We start from the raw sequence: 25,886 nt of genomic DNA on the forward strand, positions 1-25,886 counted from the left end.
CTATAAGCTGTGTGACCTTGGGTGAATTACGTAACTGCCCAGTTCCTCAGTTTCCTCATTTAAAACAGGTATGATAACAACACCTCCATAAAGTTTGATGAGGATTAAATAAAGTAATAATCCATACCTTGTGCATAGTAAGCTTTACAAAGACGTCTAAATTCAAACATGAAAACATGGCTAAATTTTAAAATTTCTTTTGCACGTCCTCAACATTTCTATAATTTAGCTTAATTGAATCTGTTGTATTATGACTAACTACACATTTTCCATTCCATTAGAGAGAAGAGGAAGATCCCCATAGAAACTATAGCAATTAACACATCAAGCATGAGAAGTATGATGGATGTGGGGCCAGCAGCCACAGCCCCCAAAGGGCCTGAAGGTGAGGCCCTGAGTGAATCTCTATATTTCACAGTCACCCACCAGCTAGAGAAAGAAAATTCAAAATATACCTCTAGATTAACACATACACAGAAAGTCTCACCAGTGTGAAACCAATTTGTTTTACTTTAATATTCAGAGATCGTTGTTTCCTGAATGGTTAAACATCTATCAAAAGCTGCCAAGGTACTGTGCAAAATGAAGTTTAAAATTGGATGCTTAGCAATTAAATCTGAGTAATTCGGCTAGTATCAGTGCAATAAAGTGCAATATACAAACATTGCTTATCCACTTAAACAAAAACCTAAGGGGAAAAGCTACATAACAGAGACTCTCAGATTTCAACACCTCTTCTCCACCCAAGATATTGAAGATAGGATCAAATATATTGTAAGATGTCTGCTGCACTAACAGGCTTTTCAGATGCCTGCCCTATGAAGCCAGTATCCCTTGGCTCCATCAATTATTTCTTTGTTTTGCCTGGATGGTACTTGTAAACTCCTTAAGGTGCGCGCCTGGGCAGATATGTGCATTTTAGATTTTTCCCTTCTGATCCCTACTTGGCTGTCTCTGGACCAAAACTGATGTGCAGGCAAGAGAAGACTGCTGAGAATTTCATGACATTTAGATTTAAAAAGCACATGGTAGTGGCCCAATAGGTTTGCTTACCTTGGATTAAAACCTATTAATGCTCCAGCATTTTCCCCTCCGTGAGATTCATTTGTGACGCGTGTGGTGACTTGCAGAGTGCTTCATTACAGCTCAGGGGCACAACTGATGCCATACAAGCCATTAAAAATGAGTTTGTGAGAGTACAAAAAAGAAACCTTTGTAGACGAGGGCCAATTTGTTTCGAAGGCAATGCACTGTAAGAACATTCACAAAGTGGCAAGCATTATCTCAGATTCAAGCTATGCCATTTTCTCTCCTATTTTTAAATACCAAATAGAGAACTGGGAGAGTCCTTTCTTTGTGACAGCAGCTTTGGTTCCTGCCCTTATTTTCTGCCAGTATAGCTCCAGTTAAGCTGTATGAACAGCCCTGCGTTTTTGCCTTGGATGAAAATCCATAAATCTGTATATGGCTGGGGTCCTAAGGAGGGTCATCTTGTTCTCAATGCTTCAGTTTCCTTACATTCCAAATATATCTCCCACACCAAACTCACCAGCTTGTTGGGTCGGGTGGGGAAAGCTAATGAACATAATTTTTATAAGTAAAAATCAGTAGACGGGTAGAGCACAAAGAATTATTTTTGTTGTTATTAACACAGGCACATTTACTGTTTGCCATCTCAAGATGCCCCCATTGTTTACCCTAATTGATTGCAATTAAATTTGGTTTTGATTAGTCCTATTATTATTCACATATTTGACATAGCTCCAAGATAAATACCTTTGGATCAGAGTTTCTCAGTCTCAGTAATCGTGACATGTTGGGCTGGATAATTCTCTTTTGGAAGGGACTGTCCTGTGCATTGTAGGATGTTTCACAGAATCCTTGACTTCTACTATTAGATGCCAGCATCTCTCCCCTCTACCCAATTGCAACAACCAAAAATGCCCCCGGACAATGCCAAATGTCCCCTCGTAGACAAAATCACCCAGTAGAGAACCACTGCTTTGGAGTTAATCAAGCTGGTATGGTCCCCAGCTACATTTATTGTAAGTGGAGAACAGAAACAACAATTTAAAATTTCTAAAAGCTAAAGAAACCAGTGGGCACAGTCCAAGAACATATCACTATGAGTACAACGCAGATGTTAAGCAAGACTGAGAGCTAATAGAGGCCACTAAAGTCAAGAATGAGGCTGAGGCTGTCAATAGAAATTTTAGAGCAGGATTTAGGAGAGATAGGAAGGTAGCTCAGAAAGGTCCCCAGAACTGCAGGCTGACATCTACCTAACAGTGGAAAATGTCTCCCCACTCCAGGAACTGAGGAAAAGAAAGAAAAATACTTGAGATAGAGCTGGTCAAAGGGAAGATGAGGATGAGGAGGAGAAAGGGCTTTCATATTGGGCAGAGGGTGGCTGAAGAGGAAAGAGGACGGAGCAAAATAATACCTGAAAAATAAAAAAGCAAGAAGAGTGGAGAAAACGATGAGAGAAGGAAGAGCAGGAAAGAAACAAAATTAGCAGTGAACATAGAGGAAAGAAATGGAAAGAAAGCCAAAAGATGTAAAAAATATGCCTGGCTTCTGAGCTTATCTGGACTCACCTGAATCTCTGCTCCGGCCTCCCGCTCTGTAACTGTTGTGTCCCCACTGCTGATACGGCCCTTGATCAACTGCGTCTGCCTTCTCACAGCTCGCTTTGCCCGTTGGATGGTGCAGTCAGGGGCTGACCGGTCAAAAGAGATAGCACCTACTGCTCTGCCCAGTCCTCAGTCCAGATTCTGCCCTTTCCCCATTCAAATCTAGTTAATCATGGCTCCTGTTCCAATGCTAGGCGTGTTCCAACACAATGTTAGGCTCATTCTAGGCAAAGAATAGATGTGCTGACAGTATCCAGTCCTTAGTTTGACCTTCAAGGCCCTCCAGGCTTTGCCCTCACCCTACCTCTCCAACCTAGTCCATCCTCATTCTGATATTTCCCAACTGTGTTTTTTAGAAACTCAGTCTGCAAGACATTAATCTCGGTTACATCACTCAACCAGGAATTCTCTCTCCTTCTTGAAGGTGCAACACAATTTGTAACTCATGTAGCATTTAAACACATATTGTATTTCATTATGAAACTTGTGAACATTTTGCCCTCTCTACTGAAGGGTAAACTCCTGAGGGGAGCACTAAGACTACAGTAAGAGCTAACTAAATACAGGATGAAGGAAGGAAGGGAGGGAAGAAGTTGAGTCTAATGAGCCTAAGTGCCCATAGAGGGGAAATGGAAGAAGGAATGAGGAATAAAAGGAAAGGAAGAAGAGGGAATTTAAACAATGTTTTTTACTAAGATAAATGTAATTAATCTACATGCCCCAGTGAGCTACATTTCAGAGTATTTAAAAAACTATATCAGCATCACAAACCTCGATTGTTAAAAAAAATCCTAAAAAATTAAACAGGAAAATGAAGTTGTTGATAGTGTTAAATAATATTTACTTTTAAAGAACAAAGAAGACACCCTTAAAAGCATAAAAACTTGATGCATTTTTCTAGAAAAATGCTGACAAAAATCATTTCAATAGCAGTTTCAGAGACGTAATAATTCTCTAACCTGGAAGTCATTTATTTGGTGACCTCAACTATCCCCCTGTATAGCCAAGGACCAAGCAAAAGAGAAAGGCCTTCAAAAGAGACACTGTAAGCTCAACAAACTAAAGCACATGTATTTTACAAATAAAACCAGGGTTAGAACCTATTTATCCTCTTTTCACACATATTTCTATCAAGAATGGGTAGAAAATATTTTCCAACTCATAGGGAAATATGGCAGCTTTAGAAAGTGTAAAGAGAAGCCTCTGAAGAATTCACGGAGCATCATAAAATGATGGCTGACACCAGATCCCTGTGATCATTGCCTCAGCCCCACGTTCAGAGGCTTATTTCTGGAAAAGCTGCCTCCTGCAGAAGATGAGACCATGAAAAGGAAGCCCCTTAAATCCAGAGGAGCTACCCACAGCTAAACAGATCATCTGAGCTGCTCCAGCTTAACAAGCATCATATATCTTCTGGCTGGTCCCCATGTGTCATCATTTTCTTCAAAGCCTGCATATATAGACTTCACCTTCAGTTTCCCTTGCTGTTGGGTGGTCTTCCTGAGACCTTAAGAGTAAAGTCTGTGCCTTTATAGCCATATTCAGTTGCCTGGATTCATGTGACCATACAACCAGGCCCATAAGCCAAGGTCTGGTTGGAGGCTTCAGACTGTAGTTAGCTGGCACACCTTGGTGGTTGATTCAGCATGACAGAGAAGGAGAAACTAAAAACAAAACAAAACAAAACAAAACAAAAAAGCATATCTGAAAACCTAAAATGGCAGAGCAGTTAAGAGACATTTAGGGCTAAGTGGGTTCATGAAGCTCAAAGATACCCAAACAGATTCAACCCAAAGATCTTCACATAATCAAACTCTCAAAAATCAAAGACAAAGAGTGAATTTTGAAAGCAGCAAGAGGAAAAAAGACCATCACATACAAGAGAACCCCGGTAAGGCTATCAGCAGATTTCTCAGGAGAGATCTTGCAGGCCAGTAGAGAAGGGGATGATATATTCAAAGTGTTCAAAGAAAAAAACTGCCAGCCAACAATACTTTACACAACAAAGTTGCCCTTCAGAAATGAAGAAGTAAAAACTTTCCAAAACAAACAAAAGCAGAGGGAATTTCTCACCCCTTGACCTACCTTACAAGAAATGCTAAAAGGACTTCTTCAAGCTGAAACAAAAGGATGGTAATTGCTAACATGAAAACATATGAAAGCATAAAATTCACTGTCACAGGTAAATATATAGTCAAATTCAAAATACTCTTATACTGTAACAGTGGTGTGTAAATCACTCTGAACTCTAGTATATGGGTTAAAAGATAAAAGTGATAAAATAACTACAGCTACAATATTTAGTTAATGGATATATAATATTAAAAGATAAATTATGATATCAACAATGTAAAATGAGGGAGAAGCAAGTAAATATGTAGAACTTTTTATGCAGTTGAAGTTAAAATTGTTATCAGCTTAAAATAGACTGTTATAACTATCAGATGTATTATGAAAGTCTCATGGCAGTCATAAAGTAAATAAACATAATAGAAACACAAATGATAAAGAGAAAAGAATCAAAAAACATACCACTACAAAACATCATCAATTCACAAAGAAAGGCAGGAAGAAAGAAACAAAGGAACTACAGAACAATCAGAAAGCAATTAACAAAATGATGATAGCAAATCATTACCTATCAATAATTATTCTAAATGCAAATTATTAAATTCTCCAATTAAAAGAAATAGACTGGCTGAATGGATAAAAAAAAAAAAAAGAAAGAAAGAAAACAAGACCCAACAATATGCTGCCTACAAGAGACTTCCTTAAGCTTTAATGACACTCATAGGCTAAAATTGAGTGGATGGAAAAAGATATTCCATGCAAATGGAAGCCAAAAGAGAGCAGGAGTAGCTTTACTTATATCAGACAAAACAGACCTTAAGACAAAAGCTGTAACAAGATGAGACAGAGAAGGTCATTATACAGTGATAAAGGGGTCAATTCATCAAGAGGATATAACAATTTAAAATAGAAACACACCCAATATCGGAGCACCTAAATATATTAAACAATTATTGACATTGTTATTTTTTTTGAAGGCAGAAATAGCAACACAATAATAGTAGGGGACTCCAATATCCCACTCTCAACCATGGATAGATAGATAGATCCTCCAGACAGAAAATCAATGAGGAAATAATGCACTTGAACTACACCTTAGACCAAATGGACCTAACAGACATATACAGAGCATTCCACACAACAGCAGAAGAATACACATTCTTCTCAAGCACACATGGAACATTCTCCAGGATAGATCATATGTTAGGTCATAAGACAAGTCTTAACAAATCTAAATTTAAGAAGATTGATGTCATATAAGTATCTTTCTTGACCATAATGGTATGAAACCAGAAATCAATAACAGGAGGAAAATTGGAAAATTCACAAATATGTGGAAATTAAATAACACACTTCTAAACAACCAATGGGTCAAAAAAGAAATCAAAAAGGAAATTTAAAAATATCTTGAGATTTTTAATTAAACACAATGTACCAAAACTTATGAGATGCAGCAAAGCAGTTCTAAGAAGGAAGTTTATAGTGATAAACACCTATATTAAGAAAAAAAGAAAGATTGCAAATAAACTACCTAACTTTACACCTCAAGGAACTAGGAAAAGAAGAATAAACTGAGCCCAAAGTTAGCAGAAAGAAGCAAATAAACATTAGAGCAAAAATAAATGAAATAGAAACCAGAAAGACAATAGAAAAGATCAATGAAACTGAGTTGGTTTTTTGAAAAAATAAACAAAATTGACAAATCTTTAGCTAGACTAAGCAAAAAAGAGAGTTGACTTGAATGAAATTATAAATGAAAGAGGAGACATTATAACTGATACCACAGAAATACAAAGGATCATGAGACTACTATGAACAATTATACACCAACAAATTAGATAACATAAGAAATGAATAAATTCCTAGAAACATACAACTTGTCAAGACTGAATCATGAAGTAATAGAAAACCTGAACAGACCAATAATGAGCAAGGAAACTGAATCAGTAATGAAAATTTTCCCAAGAAATAAAAGGCCAGGACCAGGTGGTTTCACTGGTGAATTCTACCAAACATTGAACAAATTATTACCAATCCTTCTCAAACTCTTCCAAAAAATTGAAAAAGAAGGAATACTTCCAGACTCATTTGGAATGTGAGACCAGCATTACCCTGATACTAAAACCAGATAAGGACACTACAAAAAAAGAAAATTGCAGGCGAGACACACAGACTCAGATACATATACTCACCTTTAAACTGGGAAAATATGTTCTAGAATTATTAGACCACACAATTATTGTGTGGGGGGACAATTGTATAGCAAGTCCCTCTCTTGGCTTAGGGTCACTGAGGTAGGTACAAAAACTAAGAAATTATGAGATCTGAGATAATATATATTAAAGTTCTTTGGCAAAGCACAAATAGTCCTCAATTTTCACCATTCCTAGAAACTGAGTCATAAGGAAGATCATGTTTACCACTAGAAAAATGAAATAATTGGTGGTTGCATTTCTGATCAAATATTCAGCAGCAAGGAAACCATAAATATGAAGGACAACATGTCTTGACCGTCAACTATAAACTCTCAAATTGTTTAAAACACTAGCTGATGCCTCAAGCCCCAAAACAGGTTGAAATGTAGCACTTGTCCTAAACAAGAAAACTCTGCAGTCAAAAACAATAGTACACAATAGATCAATGGATCAATAAATATTTGTTGTGTAAGGCATTATGATCGGTGTAGAAAGAAATTCAAAAAGTGATTCCTACACTCAAGGAGTTGGCAATCTCATCAGGGATGTTTACATAAGTAACTGCAATATAATATAGGAAGGGGGGCCGGCCCAGTGGCTCAGCAGTTAAGTGAGCACATTTTGGTTCGGGGGCCCAGGGTTCGCAAGTTTGGATCCCGGGTCTCGACATGCCACCACTTGGCAAGCCATGCTGCTGCAGGCGTCCCACATATAAAGTAGAGGAAGATGGGCACGGATGTTAGCTCAGGGCCAGTCTTCCTCAGCAAAAAGAGGAGGATTGGCAGCAGTTAGCTCAAGGCTAATGTTCCTCAAAAAAAAAAAAAAAAAAAATATATATATATATATATATATATATATATATATAGGAAGGGCTTAGTACCAGAAGAGAGATGAAAGTAACAGCCACCATTTATTGAGCACTTACTGTGTGCCCGGCACTTTTCGAATTCCTTTATCTGAGTGAACTCATTTAACACTCAAATAAGCTTGCAAGGTAGGTACTAATATTAGCCCCTTTTACAGATGAGAAAATGGCAGCAGTGAGTGGTTAGATCACACAACTCAGATGTTGCAAAGGCCAAGTTAAACCCACACAGTCTGGCTCCAGAACCCACATTCTTAAAACAATCCTGTACTGCTTCTCAGAATAAAAGAGCCATATGAGTGAACCACTGAACAGATTACTCTTGGCTGGCGGAGAATCTGAGAAGGCTTGCTGGAAAAGCTGGAATTTGTGTTGGACCTAGAAGAAGAGATAGCTCTCGAGTTTGCAGAAGCATGGAGGAAGACGTTCTCAGTGAAGGAAACAGCACGAAGTCTGGGAGATGGGAAATTTGGAAGCATGGGCAAGCGTTTTATCTAAAATGCTTTTACAGATCTTTATTCAGAGAACAGAGTATATTTCAAAGAAGGCCCTCAACCTTGTCTGCTTTGTATCTTCTAAATCGGTGATTAGCATCCCCAGCTACTCACCGCTTAAGAGAATTCAAAACATAATCTAAGATTGCCTCTCCATCCCCATCACCCACCATCACCACGCACACACATCCCAAGTCCTCTCCCTCCCCTCCCCTCTCTTCTCACCACCACTGCCTCAGTTTAAGCCTTGTGACTCCCCAACTACGCCATGAAGTATCCTCCTACCCTGAGTCCCTGTCTTCAGTCTCAAATCCCTTCATTTAGTCTCCTCCTCAGGGCCAGAGTATCTTTCTAAAATGCCACCTGGTCAAAGTGCTTCCCCACCTACAGGATGAATCCAAATTTGTTGTGAAGGCATGAAAATCCGCTTTTGATCTAGCCCCTGCCTAGCCACATCTTCTGCCATTTCCCCATAGGTAGCCTATGTTTCAGCCACACTGAACTACTTGTTCTCTCAAAGGAACATGCTCTCTACAGAAAGCTTTCTACCCTAAAAATCCCTCCCCACCCACCCCTCCAACCCTCAACCTTCAAATCTACGCTGACAATTCCTGTCCTGGTGATTAAGCCTGCATTCCTCTAAAAGTCTTCAATGACCACCCAGTAACGGTCAGGAATTTTTTCTAGGTTCCCACAGTGAGTTCTTTGAGCCTCTATTTGCCACATCTTATTGTAATTGTTTTTATATGTTTCATTAATTCCCAAGACTGTAAACTCTTCTCAGGCAGGGGCTTTGAGATTCATTCTTACCTGCATTTCCCAGTACTCACCCATGTTTTATGAGCGAGTGAGTTTATGAGATTCTAGAACTCTGGGATCACGGGCGCACACCAGCTCCAGTCTATCTCCTCCACCCTCTTCTTTAATGGAAGGCTCGTTACTCTCTCCACTGGCTCTCTTCTTAAATCAAATTAAGATAGCAAGAGAATTACATATTTCTGTCATTACTGATATCTTTGTGTTATTTTTAAACTGTAAGACAGAGAAGCTAGTTTAAAAACTGGTTAAGAGAGATTGAATAAAGAGATTTATACAGTTAATTTAAATCCAAGGTGTAGTAAACCCTCAAGAACAGGAATGGCATCATCATCTCAAAGAGAGGGTCACAGTTATAACACAAAACAGTTTAACACACAGATTCTGTTCATAATCTGGCAACATAAATTTGTACTTTGGTTTTTTTAATATCTTTGTCATTCTAGTTACTTACTTTTATCTTTCCAGTGATTTTCCTATGGCAACTGCTTTTTGTTTGCTCTCTTCATCCCTGACTAACTTAAGCCCAATTTGCCCACACCCTCAGCTGAGCAGATGCAGGACTCCCTCTACCTCTCTGTTTGTACACTTGGGGTTGCTCTTTCTCCTCTGCTGCAAACCCCATAGCTTCCTGGGACTCCCCCACCCCCCAGCATGCAGGTCCTACTTCTCATCTTGTCCCAAAGCTGATTGATGGTGGGTCCTGCTTCAGGGTGGGTAGTGGTAGTTTAGTGGTAATAAGACTACTTACTGGTAACAGGAGTAATAGTAGTAATAATAGTTTTTGAACATTTGCTATGTCCCAGACACTCTGCTAAGCAAGCATCATTTGAATGATCACTATTAAATCCTCATAGCACTCCTAAGAAAGCTAGTAAGTGAAAGAACTCAAGCTCAAACCCACACTTGTCTGATTACTGGATAAAGCAGCAGCTTCTCAGTAGGCTAGCAAAGGACAAATGTGAGAAGGTCTATCTCCCCTCCCCTACCTGCTTTCAGGCTCTCCAGTTCCTCTTACCTTCTCACCACCTATTTCCCTGCTGTAACATAGATTGACAGATCTCTTACTATGGCCACTGCTCTCTTTCCTCTGCATCTCTACCTTTTCTCTTTGCCAGGAGCTCCTGACTCCCGTTCCCTTTTCTGCTGATCCCCTTTTCAGATCTTTGGTTCCTGATCCCAGGTATATCTCTGCCAAATAAAGGCATTAAGACAACAAAAACAACCTTTCATCACCGTCATTTTGTGAAAGAAATATTTTTAACACTAAACTAGGCATAGTCTCAGATTAAAGGATATTTCTTCAAATGGAATAAATTTTTGTTGTTAGTGCCATCGAATCGATTCGACTCCTAGCAATGCTGTGTACAGCAGAGCTGAATCCTGCCCGGCCCTTTTGTGCCATCCTTTTCCCTTCAGGTGCTATATCAATACTCTGCTGCTATTCACAGGGTTTTCACGGCCAATTTTTTTGGAAGTGGGTGGCCAGGTCCTTCTTCCTAGTCCGTCTTAGTCTGGAAACTCCACTGAAACCTGTCAACATGGATGACCCTGCTGGTATTTGAAATACCAATGGCACAGCTTTCAGCATCACAGCAACACACAGCCACTACAGCATGACAACCAACAGAAGGGTGGTAAGGTTATCTAACCAGGAAACGAACCTGGACCCTGGTGGTAAGAATGGCAAATCCTAACCACTAGACCACCAGGACTGACTAGAAGAAACTTGCCTTTATGAAAAATATAAGCTAGACTCATCTCCCAACAAACTCTCAATGCTAAAACAATGTGGCATCCATAACCTCAATGCTTAGATGGAGAACTAACCTTGGAACCAACTCAGGAGCACTCCAGGGCCAGCCAGCCCTGACACCCATCCCACCAGAGTGGTGCCTTCATCCCTCATGTCTCAATGAGCTGAACACTCAGGAGAGACTCAAAGTAGCTCCTCTTTTCAGAAAGGTAGACATCCTTGGCTTGGATCATCTCCCCATCATCTTTATTCCACTTGTTCTTCAGAGTTAACTGCTCTTTTTCTGGGCTACTGTTGGACCTTATACACACTTGTGCTCTTTTTACACTATTTTGTGGTTGTGATTTGTGTCCTCCATTGGACTGTGAGCACCTTGAGGACAAGGGTGCTGCCCACCTCATCTTTGCTTCCCCACTGCCTAGCACACAGTAGGCATTCAATCTCACTGGTGAACAGACTTATCCCTCACAGTAGAGAAACCAGCTCACTAAATTAATGGGAGAAACAGAGCTCAAAGAAGTGCTTTGCAGAATAATTTTGTTCATAATTTAAGATGACAATCATTTTTGAAACACGTTATTAAATCATTGTCTCATTTTCAGTGAAGAGTAGGTAAACAGATTCAATTCCTACATCTCCCCTTTTCCCACTGATGCCCCAAAGTGAAGGAACAAAGCTAGAGGCCAGAGGATCTTAATAGGTCGTTACCCTCCACTGAGAAGTGTAAGCATGGAGTCTTATGACACAATGCCAGCCAGAGATTTACTAGTTGTTAACAATAATTCCATACGGAATTACAGCTATGTCTCGCTCACTTTGGGAGGCCCCACTATGTACTTAGTATGCAATCAAAGACTATATACTAGATACTGGATAGATTAATTACTTTGGCAGAACTGTGAGTGTCTGAGTTTCTGAGAATAAAACATTAATCCTCAGTATTTTGTTTGGAAGTGGTGGGCAGGAGAAGGAAGGAAATGAATTGGGGATGAGCTGATGGTTATATCTGATGCTCCGTGGTCTCACTTGAAATAAAGACAGCACATCTAGCCTGTCCTGTCACTTCATGCAAGTTTCTCAGAGACATCCAGATTGACCAGAGGCTGACTGCATTCAGCTGCCCAGAGTTGGTACTTTCTCAATCCATAAGTCAAGAAATGTGAAGGATATGCAAATTATGAAGTACCTCTCTCCTCCATCTGCCCTTCTCCCTGACTTCTATCTTCTCTGTTTACCATAATGACTTAATGTATTTGTTCTTCATTTAAGTTCTAGAATTAAATATTGTGTCTGAAATACCACTGGATGCAGTTTGAAGTTCCAACCCAGGTGCCAGGCACTATTCTAGGCACTGGGTACATATGACAAAAAAAAAAAGGTCATCCCTAATTCCATGGAGCTTATATTCTGGTGGGAGGGACACATAATACACAAGGAAACAAATACCTACACAAAACTTCAGATAAATAGTATGAAGACAGTAAAACATGGTAATGGAATAAAGAGTCACTGAGAAGGTAGAGTACAGTCACCTTAGAAATATGATGGCCAGGGAAGATTTTTTTTTTTTTTTAAAGATTTTATTTTATTTTTTCTCCCCAAAGCCCCCCAGTACACAGTTGTATAATCTTCGTTGTGGGTCCTTGTAGTTGCGGCATGTGGGACGCTGCCTCAGCGTGGCTTGATGAGCAGTGCCATGTCCGCGCCCAGGACTCGAACCGACAAATCACTGGGCCGCCTGCAGCGGAGCGCGCGAACCCAACCACTCGGCCACGGGGCCAGACCCAGAGAAGATGTTTTGGAGGAAGTCCCAGTGATGCAAAGAGCAGTGATTCGTCTCCACCCAAGTCAACTTGCTCAGAGACGTTTGTTAATCGTAGAATCATTCTCAGTTGCAATCCCCTTCAGGGAAGGATTTCTGTGAAAGCACAGTGACTTATATATGGAATATATTCTATTCTGTAAGTGACCATTGCTTAATTAATTTTCCTCCAATGTTCACTTAGAAGCCCATTAACCAGAAAAACCATTGGGTTGCTCCAATGAATCTCTGATAGCTGCCCGAGAAACTTATTCCACATAAAAGATTTACCCAAAGAACCAGAGACCACCTGACAATGTGTTTTACTTTCTTTCACCCTAAATGCTCTTCACCCACTGGGATATTGTCTGTTGACATCCAACATCTGTTGTTCATTTTCGAACACTAATCCCTGTGGTGTGTCCTTTGGGTGATCAAGCTCACTCTAAAGCTCGCCATAAAATATTCAAGAAGATTGGGACTCTTCTATTTTTCCATTGACATTTTTACCTCTCCTTTGATTTCAATTTGATTTTATTTTTCCTTTGCCTCTCTTTCCACTATTTCACTTCTTTCTTCAAGTAGGGGCCTTTTCCTTTCATCTATGCATGCACACAGCCTCGGCCATGTGCTTTCAAACTTATAAAACTCACAGAATTTGAGTGATTCTTTTTAGGAAAAAGCCCATGTACTAGCATTATCTTAATGGAAAATAAAATTTTTTAAAAGGTCAAATCTGTTTTCCTGGGCCAGACATGTTTTTCATATTTAGAGTCTATCCAAAGTTGTACTTCAGAGGCCTGTCGTAAACTCCTGGGTGTTAGGAACCCTTCCCTCATCACTGCCCTTTTAAGTTGTGAATTTAAACCAAGGATAATAAAAATAATCATGCTTATATTTGTACTTGCCCAGTACCTTTCATTCCAAGGCATAAGAACAACTTTCAAACAAATTATACTTTACAACCACTTTTTCTCACACATAAATATTATGATGAATAAATAGCAACAAGGGTATGCTAATCTGCCAGATATACAGTCAAAGCTGTGCTAAAACTGAAATGAAAACGTCTTCATGAACTGCTTCTATTATATTTTCCTCCTACTGCTTCTAAGAGCCCCCCACCCCATCTTCCAATTTGCTCTGAAGTAGCTAATTATGATATGAAGCGCCCCTCTCTTCAAATCATTTCAGTGACAATGCACTGAGGTTGTTAACCAACATGTTTAAAGCCTACAACAGAATGATTTCATTGGGAAGTATAATTTGCTTGACATTCTCATCTTTCCAGATGTTATAAAAGTTTCCTTTATTCACCAAGCCAAAGAACTGGGATATACAAGTGGTTTTGAAATTGGCAGGTAGTTTTGAAATAGTTTACAAGAATAAAACCAAGGGATAATAGTGAAAGTGTTCTTTCTCTAAACCTACCCCATGCTCATAGGTTCCTATCTTCTGAACGTGTGAAAATTTTCAGGAGAAATCTTTCCTGTGAGCAAAGTGCTCGAAAGGTAACTTGTTCTTCACCTCTGGTGCACTTCTTTATCCCATGGGGCACATAATAAGATGCTTCCCAAATCTTCAAAATGCCTAGTCCTATGACCAATAAGTTAATCAAAAGCCATATGCTATCTAGTGAATCTCCCCGGGACATCCCAATTAGACTTCCATTTGCTCTACAATCTAAATATGGGGCAGCCCAGGGAATCCAGGGAAGGAAGGCGGGACAGACTGAGAAGCAGAGGCCCACTCACATTCCAGCTCCACTCATTTCAATCCTGGCAACTTTGGTCAAGTCTCCTCTGCGTGCCTCAGGTACCCTCTTTGTAAAAGAAGGACTTTTGACTCCATCTCGAATTTCCTTTCCTGCTCTAAAATTACAATTTATTATTTCTTGAAAGTCATCACTGGAAAGCAACAGGCAAAGTGACACAATATATTAGCTGCCCATATGCCCTCTAGTCTCATTTTCCTTTGATACCCATTCACCAATCCTCCTCACACAAATCAAGACCATGGGGAAACTCACATCTTGTGAGTGTTAAAAGATAAACTGAGGGGCCAGCCTGGTGGTGTAGTAGTTAAGTTAGCGCGCTTTGCTTTGGTGGCCCAGAGTTCGTCTGTTTGGATCTGGTGCGGACCTACATACTGCTCATCAAGCCATGCTGTGGTGGCATCCCACATACAAAATAGAGCAAGATTGGCACAGATGTTAGCTCAAGGACAATCTTTCTCAAGCAAAAAGAAGAAGATTGGCAATGTATGTTAGCTCAGGGCTGATTTTCCTCACACACACACAAAAAGATAAACTGAGGCATTTTAAAAATTTTAAGAGTTATTTGAGCAAAAGTTGATTGGAATTGGGCAGTGCCAAACCAGAAATGGTTAGGAGCATTTTGCCCACAGGATTCAGGGGAAAACCTCATATCAACAACGTGGAGAAGCAAAGAAAGGAATTTATTTGATTGGCAATTGCTTAAAGCCTAGCTGGCTGTGATTAATTGTCCTTAGAGGTTTGATTTTGTAACCTTGAGGCATTTACAGGCTTAAATTTTGGTTTGCTTAGATAGGCCACCAGGGCGTTAGAGCCACCTCGGTCTAATGGCCTCCATGTTTAATTAACATGAGAAAAGCATTTATATCCCCAAAGGAAGGCAAGTCAGAGTACCCAGACTCTGCTAATTCAGTGAAAATGGGTTCATGGACCAGAGAGAACATCAAGTAAGATTTTCCTAATACAGAGATCCAGCTTTTCAGATCATTGGAAAGTGCTTACAATTGGAGGAAGAATTAGGTTGCATTTCTCCTCCAGCAGAGGAACAGGTCTAGAAGCAGTTTGAAAGGTAAGGGGAATTAATTCAGGTGGCCAAAGCAAGAGGTTTCCATGTGTGTGCACGGTGAAGCCTGTTCATGAAACACTTCCCAACAGCCCACCCCATAAGGAAGTGCTGCCTCCGGGTCTCTTTGAGCACTGCTACATTCTGGTTTCCTCCTTAATGTGGAAAGCCTATGTTTCTTATTATTTTCCCAAATTTGGCATGAACTAACAGTGAGTAACACATTGCAAAAGAGCTCTGTGCTGGGCAGCCACGCAAGCTGCAGCCCTTCAGATCCAGCGTGACAACCCCAGGAAAGGGTCTGGCTCTCTGGCTCTCTCCACACCCGTCCTCCATAGAGGGCCTCTCTGCAGAGTAGTGCTAAAGGGCCAGCCCATGCAAGGCCTCCCCACCTGCCCTCCCCACACTGGCCTTTCTAAGCTGCCCTCTCTCTTTGCAGTGTCTCCCAGCTTCCTTCACATTGCAAATTTCATTCCATTAGCATGTTGAAGCCTCCTCCCAGATTATTAATCAAGATGTGAAATAAGATAAAACCTAATCCGCAGTCCCTCAGCTATGAATGCTCAAAGCCAGGTTCATTAAACATATCTGTCAACAATGGATTACACCAGCCTTAGGCCCTAAATTGATTGGAAGTCAGGGGGAGGGGTGCAAAGCATTTGGTTGCACAATATATTCAAGAGAAGGAACTCCTTTCGAGGTGTAGCCAATTAAATCTGCTTAGAGGTAACTATAGGCTATATAGTTTTATAGATTCTTTTCTTTAGTTGTTAATGGCAGCCAAAGAGATAGGGAAACAGATGTAGAGCTGGGAAACAATAATTCATGTACTGCGTGTGAAAAGCTGAAAATCATTATGAATGGGAGCAAAGCAATATGCCATATTGGACGCAAACCTAGTGAATTCCTGCGTGGATTCAAACACTATTTCCTTGTGTCAAAAAGAAGAAAAAAAAAATGTTGAGTTCTGTTAAAGTGCTTAAAGTCACATTTCACTATGGTTATTATCTATCATCCTGTCATTAGCATCCTCACCACCATCCCTGTCATGATATACTTTGTCTTTACATTGGGATTTTCAAGTTCAAAGCACAAAGCAGACACATCAGGCAATTAATCACGTTGAGGGATCTGTGTTGTGTGGAATGCTGTCCCAGCAAATGCATTCCTAACGTGTCACTGGAGGATCCACTCGGCAGGAGTGTTCCTGGCCTACAATTTGATGTCATATGTTGGCATTTTGTCAGATTTCAAATATATATTTTCACCTATCAAACTGACAGCCCTATTTTCTGAATCAAAGGAAAAGTGATTTTACTGATCTTTTAGCATTAAGAATCACTCCTCTCCATTTGGTGTTTCTGGGTAGTAGCCACATTTTATACACATCTCTAAAGAGAAAAAAAAAAAGGATTGGGGAAGTAAAATTAAATAAATATATTATTTTTTTTCAATGAGAAAGTGAGCAATAGGAAAAAATAATCAAATCTGAGGAGATTTATAATGGGAAACAGATGTAGACGTGAAAGTGATTTGAAATAACCAAAGGCTCCAGACGTCGTCCAAGAACATGTTTTAATACATAAACATTGAACAGCACAATAGGTAGGCCAAAATTGCTCAATTCCAAAACTTCACCTGCATTCTTAAGTAAGTTTGCTTTTTATTTCTTGAAATTAAAATGGGAAAAGAGGGTTTCCCATATTTGAGCTGTTCATTAACAAATGATTCTTTATTTATAATGGACAGTGAAACTAGGCATATCTGTTTCTCTTTTCTGTTCTGGTAGGTTTCATATTCTGCTTCCAATTCCCATGCCCCCGTGCTGTTCTATTTGAATTTCCAATGCAGCAGAGGAAATGGCTTCTAAAATATTAAAATCCTGTTTTCATTGACTTTCTTTACGCTTTGTGACCACATTTCTATTCAGATCAGGTTGCACAGCTTTTAACTTTTCCAAGTCTAAATTTACAGTTAGAGCAACTGCATGTTACCCCTTAAGTGGATAGCGCTTTTAACAAAGGAGAAGCAGTCTGGAAACTGCAGAGAAGCCAGGCGGATGGGAAGACTCTTCTTTTTTTTTAATCTTCTTTTGAGACTTCTTAAAACTGTTTCAAGCTACAACTATACTTTAAACGGGGGCTCATTTGGAGCAAGATACCAACCTGGGAAAGGTGTCCAAGAAACAAACCTGCCTGGGTTCACTTGCATGAAAGATAGTCTCAGCCATGTCCCCAACCTCATCACAGCATTTGTCTCCTTACCTCCAGTCTTGCTTTCCCTAAATCCCGATTCTACACAACAGCCCTTTTTATTGTGTCTACCACTCTCTCTCTGAAGGCCAAGCAATACAGTCTGGAAAAAAGAAGCTGACCATTCTCTTTGAGGGAATCACGTTCTAAAGCCCCAGCTCAGCCCCTCAAGAAAACTTCTCCGAGAAATTCAGCTGGGGGTCTCTGGAGTCTGCCTCAGGGAACTTGCTTGCCCCTCCCTAAGCAACAACTCTCACTGTAATATTATGGTTCTAATAATTAGTGCCTGTACAGTATTGTACAGATCATAAAGCATTTTCATATCTTCACAAGAGCTCTGTGACAGAAGGTGGGCAGGTTTTATTCTATCTACATTTTATAGATGAGAAAACTTTCATTCAGAGAGATTGCATAAATTGTCTAAGATCGTAAAGATAATTAGTAGAGAAGTCAAGGCTTCAGCTCAGGCCTCCTAATTCCTAGTCCTACTTCCTTCCCCCACAAATACATGTGTTCCTATAATTCCGTTTCCTGAAAGCAGGGTCATTCTGAGAACTTTTTGTTTTCCTGTGCCTCCCCTTCAACACAAGTGCAAGTGGACCAAAAAGGTTTGGGAGGACCAGCCCTGTGGCTTAGTGGTTAAGTTTGGCACGTTCCACTTTGGTGGCCAGGTTCAGTTCTCGGGCACACACCTACACCACTCATTAGTGGCCATGATGTGGCAGCATCCCACGTACAAAAGAGAGGAAGTTTGGCACAGATATTAGCTCGGGGCAAATCTGCTGCAGCCAAAAAAAAAAAAAAGAAAATTTGGGGAATTCATTCAGACAGTCACACATCTTGTGTAGAAGTGGTTGTCTGAAATTCATCCCAGCTGACTTCATTTGGATCTATATTAGTCTTGGTCATCTTAAAGATTGTTTTCAATTCAACAAATACTTGCACAGCACCTCCTTATCCAGACACTGTATTGAGCTCTGAGGAGACAATAATAAATAAGACCCCAGCCAGTCATTGAGGAGCTTACAGGCTAAATTAAACATACAGTTACAGTCCAATATAACAAGTCCTACAAAAGAGGATATACCAGGTGCCAACAATCATGGAAGTCTTCCTGGAAAAACAGACCATCAAAATTAAGACCTGAAAAATGAAGTGGCCAAGTGAAGAGGATGGGAAAAAAATATTTCAGGTAAAAATATATATATATATTTATTATTATTATTTATTTTAACATATTATATATTTTATATAATATATATTTCACTGAGGAGTTGTTATTTAACGGGCATAGTTTCAGTTTTGCAAGATGAAAAAGTTCTGGAGATTGGTTACATAACAATGTGAATATACTTAACACTACTCAACTATACATTTAAAAATGATTAAGACGGTAAATTTTATATTATGTGTATTTTACCAAAATTAAAAACTAAAATACTTGTATTTTTTTTCAGCATGTACACTGATGCAAATCCCAGTCCACCACTCCTGAACCTTTGGGCGCTAAAATGTGACCGCTAGAATCAGCTTTTACTGATTTTATATTATTTCCAGGTGGGAAGTTTCAGTCCCACTATTGGTCAGCTCTGATAAGGGACAACCCTAAGTAAAAGGAATACTAATTGTGATTTTCCTCAACTTCAGCCTCCTGGAGGGTTATTCCACTCACAGCCCAGATCAACTGTGCTGAAGTGCAAACAGAAAACTTTCCTTTCGGGCGAGGCCATGAGGAGGAAAGGGAAGGATGCAGCTCTGGTGATTTACAACCAGGCCAACCAGAAAACCTGTGGAAAAGAAATTATCTTAGGTTAAGAAATCCATTCCTTGTAAGCTCACATTTTCATAGGATTTTGTATTTTCTTTTTTATATTTTTGGTTTTTCCCAGGCATTTTTGTTTTTTTAAATAAAGTTCCTTCTGAGCATCTCCAGTTTGGATTGACAAGGGAAATATGATAGAGTCCATTTGTACTGGCAGCAGCCACTGGAACCCCTCTGGAGCACAGGGGAACCCTCACAGAGCTGAAACAGTGAGGAAGATGACCGGGGCCTAAAGCCATTGCCGGCCCTTTCCCACACAGGCTTAGATTATACTAGTCCAGCACACCAGGCCTGCTGCCATTTTCCCAGAACCCCGGGCAGAATTGCCAGCACTGGAACTTTCAGAAGTTGGAAACACTCTGAGGAAAATGTTAGCAGCAAAAGGGAAGGGTTACCCAAGAGCCATCTCACCTGGTCTCTCCCTGTCCCCCTCCTGCCCTACTTTCCCCACATACTGGCTCCAGAAAACTGTGTGCTCCTCATCGGCCAGTAAACAACCATAAGTAACCAGATGGGTTCTGTGGGAGACCAAACTAAACAGCAAGGTGAGCAACACTAAAAACTTATCTGAGATTCTTAAATTCTATACAATTGTTATCTCAGAAAGAAAAATCATAGTCAGCTGCGAGCTCAAGCAAGCTCAAGGATCTTTCAAAGGGTTTCCATAGGCTTCGGGACGACAATCCAACCACCCCAGCATGGCACGTAGGACCTTTCAGGATCTGGCCCCTGTTTCATTTTTCTGGCCATCTACATCACCACTCTCCTCTCCCACTGCACTCCAGCCATACTGAACTATAGTATTTGCAGTTCCCCGAACCTACTATATTAGTCATAGTTAAGCTGCTATAAAATATACATATCTATTGTGATTCATAGTAGACAGATGTTTCTTTCTCATCTAAATTCCAGAAAGAGACTGGCAACCCATATCACTTTTGCTCATATCTCATGAGCCAAAAGTAGTCCTAACACTAGGCTGGGAAATGTAGTCTCTAGCTGCTCAGCTAAAACTTGGAAGGTTTAATTCTAAAACAAAGTAAGGGACGACAGACACGGGGAGACAATCAATAGTTTGCATTGCCTCTGTGTCTTTGCACCCCTGCTTCCCTCAGTCAGAAGGGCCCTTTGCCTGGACAATTCTCCACATCCTTAGGATTTAGTTCCAACATCGCCTTCTCTGGGACACAAACGCTTGCTCTGCACTCTTGGAGCATTTGCGCTTCTCTCTCTGCCCCAGCACTTACCTCACCCTTATTGTAATTGTCTACTTGTCAGCTTACCTATTAGACCACGGGTTCACAAGAACAGGGATTATGTCTTTCATTCTTACACTCACAGAGCTCAGGCTAGTACATGGTTCACAGTGGGCACTCAATAAATGATTTTGGAGTGAAGAAATAAAATATGAGAAGAGAAAAAATTATCTGGAAATTCTAATCAGAGTTCTGTTGCAGTTAATCTGGAAACTGTCACATTCTTTCTATTTTTTCCCTTTTTTCTTTTTTTGGTGAGGAAGATTGGCCCTGAGCTAACATCTGTTACCAATGTTCCTCTTTTTGCTTGAGGAAGATCATCCCTGAGCTAAAATCTGTGCCAATCTTCCTCTATTTTGTATGTGGGACACCACCACAGCATGGCTTGATGAGCAGTGTGTATGTCCGTGCCCAGGACCTGTGAACCCCAGGCCACCAAAGTGGAGTGCACACACTTAGCCATTATGCCACCAGGCAGGCCCCATCAGTTTATTTCTTAAAAGCAATCATTTTAATTTTTTTACCTGTCTCAATATGACCATGGTTTCTAATCTTGTTCATATTCCACATTAATTCTGATGCTCTTGAAAAAGTAAAGATTTTTTTCAAAAACATTGTTGAAATAATACAGGTAGCTAAGTGTGGGCATTAGATTAATCTGGAAGTGGGTTATTTGGAATTTGAAACAGATCTGCCATCAAAATATCTCATACACAGTGTTGGGCATCCAACCAGGCCACAAAAGACCTATAATCCATAATGTAACTAAACTCAGGTTCTTACAATACAATGGGTCCTACCACATGCAGAGTAAGGGCAATTCTCTGGAGAACTCAGAGCTCCAATTTTGCCCCCCTCTCCTGACTTTATCCTTCAAAGTGGGTTTGAGGGTATCTTAATTTAGGTCCTCCCAAAAGCAGGCTCTAAGAAAAGGATTTTAGCGCAAGTGGTGTATATGGGAGGTACAGGGAACATAGGCAGAGAAGTGGAAAGTGATGCAGGGAAGGAAAGCAGCCAACATAAGACGTGTTATTAAACCAGCTGCCACGGAGAGCAACTATCTGAAGATTAATCCCACAGAGAAACTCTGGAGATGGGGTAAAATGTATGCTTCTGAATAATCCACACAAGCGGCAAGGGAATTAGGGTATTTATATATCAACTCCCGAGAGTCATCATTAGAGGGCTGGGAGTAGGGGACACATGTTGATTCCCTAATTCTTCATCCTTCATTCCAGGAAAACAAAGTCCTCAGGCACAGAAATACAGGTAAGTGGCAGTTGAAAGTCATCATGCACACGCTAAGGGGTCTGAAGACAATGCCATGCACTGAGGAGTAGGAGAAAGGAAATAATGTGCTTATTGTACAATTATGACATTGAAGACAAAGAGAAGTGACCCCACCCCCCAAAACAAAAATCTCAAAACTAAAATGAGAAGGCTGAAAGTCCACCTCCAGGCTGAGTCCACCGGCCTGCCTGACGTGGGCTCTGAGTCCGAGTCCAGTCCTCCCCCGGACGGCACTGCTCTGTGAGCTTGACGTAAGGGGATTGGCTTTATAATTAGGAACACAAGCCTACAGTAAGAGTAAGCTTTGGTTTAAAATAACAGCTAAATGGTGGATGAAAGGCAAGTTCCTCCCTTTTTCTTTTGTAAAAGTAGTTCCATCTCTGTGCTTTCCTGGTGGCAGTTGACACCCTCCAGAAAGCTGAGATGCCGGCTCATTAAAGGGTCCAGGCATTGGGCGATCACTTACCTCCCATCCTTTTGCAACAACAGTAAAATCAATCTCTGCTGTTCAAATTGGGATCCCCTATTACATTAGAGTGCAGCGTTCAAAGCAACAGTGGAGGAAACGCCCGTGTTTGTAGAGCCAAGGAAATCCTATAGTTGCACAATTGTTACTGGGAAGACGTGGACGGGTGGGGGGGTCAGATCCCCACCTTGAGTAACTCAAAACCCCCACAGTGCCTCAGAGGAAGAGAGCCTGGTCTGGTTTTTCATGCCATCTGCCCTGCCTGGGCCCTCAGCTGTTGTTACTTCTCTCTGTTTCACCAACAGAGGCCGGGACAACTTGTCTTATTGATAAACAAGCTAACAAAATGTTTTTTTCTAAACTACTAACTTCACTGTAAATTGAATTAAAGAACTATTGAGTAAAGATTGTTTTTCAGACTTGAAGAAAACAACTTCCCACGGGGAAATCTCCATTGGAAGAGTCACATGGACCGGGAAGTGCTGGGAAAATGCAATCCTGATCAAAGGAAGCTCCTTCTCCCAGCAAAAACCCAGGGCTGTGCTCTTTTTTTTTTTTTTTTTTTAATTTTTATTGAGGTAACATTAGTTTACAACATTATATAAATTTCAGGTGTAGAACTTTATATTTTGATTTCTGTGTAGGCTACCTCATGTTCACTATCCAAAGTCTAATCACCATCCATCACCATACAAATGTACCATTTTATTCCTCCCCCCCCTTCCCCTTTGGTAATCACCAATATATTCTCTGCATCTATGTGTTTGTTTACTGTTGTTGTTTTTATCTTCCACATGTGAGTGAAATCATATGGTATTTATCTTTCTCTATCTGACTTATTTCACTTAGCATAATGCTCTCAAGGTCCATCCATGTTGTCGCAAATGGCAGGATTTCATCTTTTTTTAAAGCTGAGTAGTATATGTGTGTATATATACTACATCTTTTTTTACTTTAATTTTTTATTGAGTTAATGATAGGTTACAATCTTGTGAAATTTCAGTTGTACATTAACGTTTGTCATTCGTGTTGTAGGTGCACCACTTCACCCTTTGTGCCCACCCCCGACCCCACCTTTCCCCTGGTATCCACTAAACTGTTCTTAGTCCACATTTTTAAATTCCTCATATGAGTGGAGTCATACACGGATTATCCTTCTCTAGCTGGCTTATTTCACTTAACATAATTCCCTCAAGGTCCATCCATGTTATTGCAAATGGAATGATTTTGTTCTGTTTTGCAGCTGAGTAGTATTCCATTGTATATATGTACCACATCTTCTTTATCCATTCGTCTGTTGATGGGCACTTAGGTTGCTTCCATGTCTTGGCTATTGTAAATAATGCTGCAGTGAACATTGGGGTACATAGGACTTTTCGGATCGCTGACTTCAAGCTCTCTGGATAAATATCCAGTAGTGGGATGGCTGGATCGTATGGTAGTTCTATTTTTAATTTTTTGAGGAATCTCCATACTGTTTTCCATAGTGGCTGCACCAGTTTGCATTCCCACCAGCAGTGTATGAGGGTTCCTTTTTCTCCACAACCTCTCCAACATTTGTTACTATTACTTTTAGATATTTTTGACATTCTAATGGGTGTAAGGTGATATCTTAGTGTAGTTTTGATTTGCATTTCCCTGATGATCAGCAATGATGAGCATCTCTTCATGTGCCTATTGGCCATCCGTATATCTTCTTTGGAGAAATGTCTGTTCATGTCTCCAGCCCATTTTTTGATCAGGTTGTTTGATTTTTTGTTGTTGAGTTGTGAGAGTTCTTTATATATTATGGATATTAAGCCTTTGTCAGATATATGACTTGCAAATATTTTTTCCCAGTTAGTGGGTTGTTTTTTTGTTTCAATCCTGTTTTCATTTGCCTTGAAGAAGCTCTTTAATCTGATGAAGTCCCATTTGTTTATTCTTTCTATTGTTTCCCTTCTCTGAGAAGGCATGGTGTCCGAAAAGATCCTTTTAATACTGATGTCAAAGAGTGTACTGCCTACGTTTTCTTCCAGAAGCCTTATGGTTTCAGGTCTCACCTTTAGGTCTTTGATCCATTTTGAGTTTATTTTGGTGAATGGTGAAAAAGAATGGTCAATTTTCATTCTTTTACATGTGGCTTTCCAGTTTTCCCAGCACCATTTGTTGAAAAGACTTTCTTTTCCCCATTGTATGCCCTTCAGCTCCTTTGTCAAAGATAAGCTGTCCATAGGTGTGTGGTTTTACTTCTGGGCTTTCAATTCTGTTCCATTGATCTGTGCACCTGTTTTTGTACCAGTACCATGCTGTTTTGATTACTGTAGCTTTGTAGTATGTTTTGAAGTCAGGGATTGTGATGCCTCCCGTTTGGTTCTTTTTTCTCAGGATTGCTTTAGCAATTCGGGGTCTTTTGTTGCCCCATATGAATTTTAGGATTCTTTGTTCTAATTCTGTAAAGAATGTCATTGGGATTCTGATTGGGATGGCATTGAATCTGTAGATTGCTTTAGGTAGAACGGACATTTTAACTATGTTTATTCTTCCAATCCATGTACATAGAATGTCTTTCCATCTCCTTATGTCGTCATCCAATTCTCTCAGAAAGGACTTGTAATTTTCATTATATAGGTCCTTCACTTCCTTAGTTAAATTTACCCCAAGGTATTTTATTCTTTTTGTTGTGATTGTGAATGGTATTGTGTTCTTGAGTTCTTTTTCTGTTAGTTCGTTATTGGAGTATAGAAATGCTACTGATTTATGCAAATTGATTTTGTACCCTGCAATTTTGCTGTAGTTGTTGATTACTTCTAAGAGTTTTCCAATGGATTCTTTGGGGTTTTCTATATATAAGATCATGTCATCTGCAAACAGCGAGAGTTTCACTTCTTCCCTCCCTATTTGGATTCCTTTTATTCCTTTTTCTTGCCTAATTGCTCTGGCCAGGACCTCCAGTACTATGTTAAATAAGAGTGGTGATAGAGGGCATCCTTGTCTCGTTCCTGTTTTCAGGGGGATGGCATTCAGTTTTTGCCCATTGAGTATGATGTTGGCTATGGGTTTGTCATATATGGCCTTTATTATGTTGAGGTAGTTTCCTTCTATGCCCATTTTGTTCAGAGTTTTTATCATAAATGGCTGTTGGATCTTGTCAAGTGCCTTCTCTGCATCTATTGAGATGATCATGTGGTTTTTATTCCTCAGTTTGTTGATGTGGTGTATCACGTTGATTGATTTGCGGATGTTGAACCATCCCTGTGTCCCTGGTATGAATCCCACCTGATCATGATGTATGATCCTTTTGATGAATTGCTGAATTCTGGTGGCCAAAATTTTGTTTAAAATTTTTGCGTC

The 25,886-nt window shown here is 40.1% G+C and overlaps 1 protein-coding gene across 2 annotated transcripts in view; it reads right to left on the reverse strand.

Moving 5' to 3' along the window:
• Nucleotides 1-25,886, reverse strand: part of MTERF1 (mitochondrial transcription termination factor 1) — a 347,595-nt gene that overhangs the window by 151,170 nt on the left and 170,539 nt on the right. Inside the window, exon 9 of one of the 2 annotated variants that reach the window (XR_011502913.1) lies at nt 9,079-9,214. The exons of the other annotated variant lie outside the window; for it this stretch is intronic. The gene's annotated coding sequence lies outside the window, so the exon portion shown is untranslated. Of the gene's footprint in view, nt 1-9,078; nt 9,215-25,886 lie in introns of those variants that run through there. 2 annotated transcript variants of the gene reach the window in all.

Source organism: Equus asinus, chromosome 1 (genome assembly GCF_041296235.1).
Source record: "Equus asinus isolate D_3611 breed Donkey chromosome 1, EquAss-T2T_v2, whole genome shotgun sequence".
Taxonomy (NCBI): Eukaryota; Metazoa; Chordata; class Mammalia; order Perissodactyla; family Equidae; genus Equus; species Equus asinus.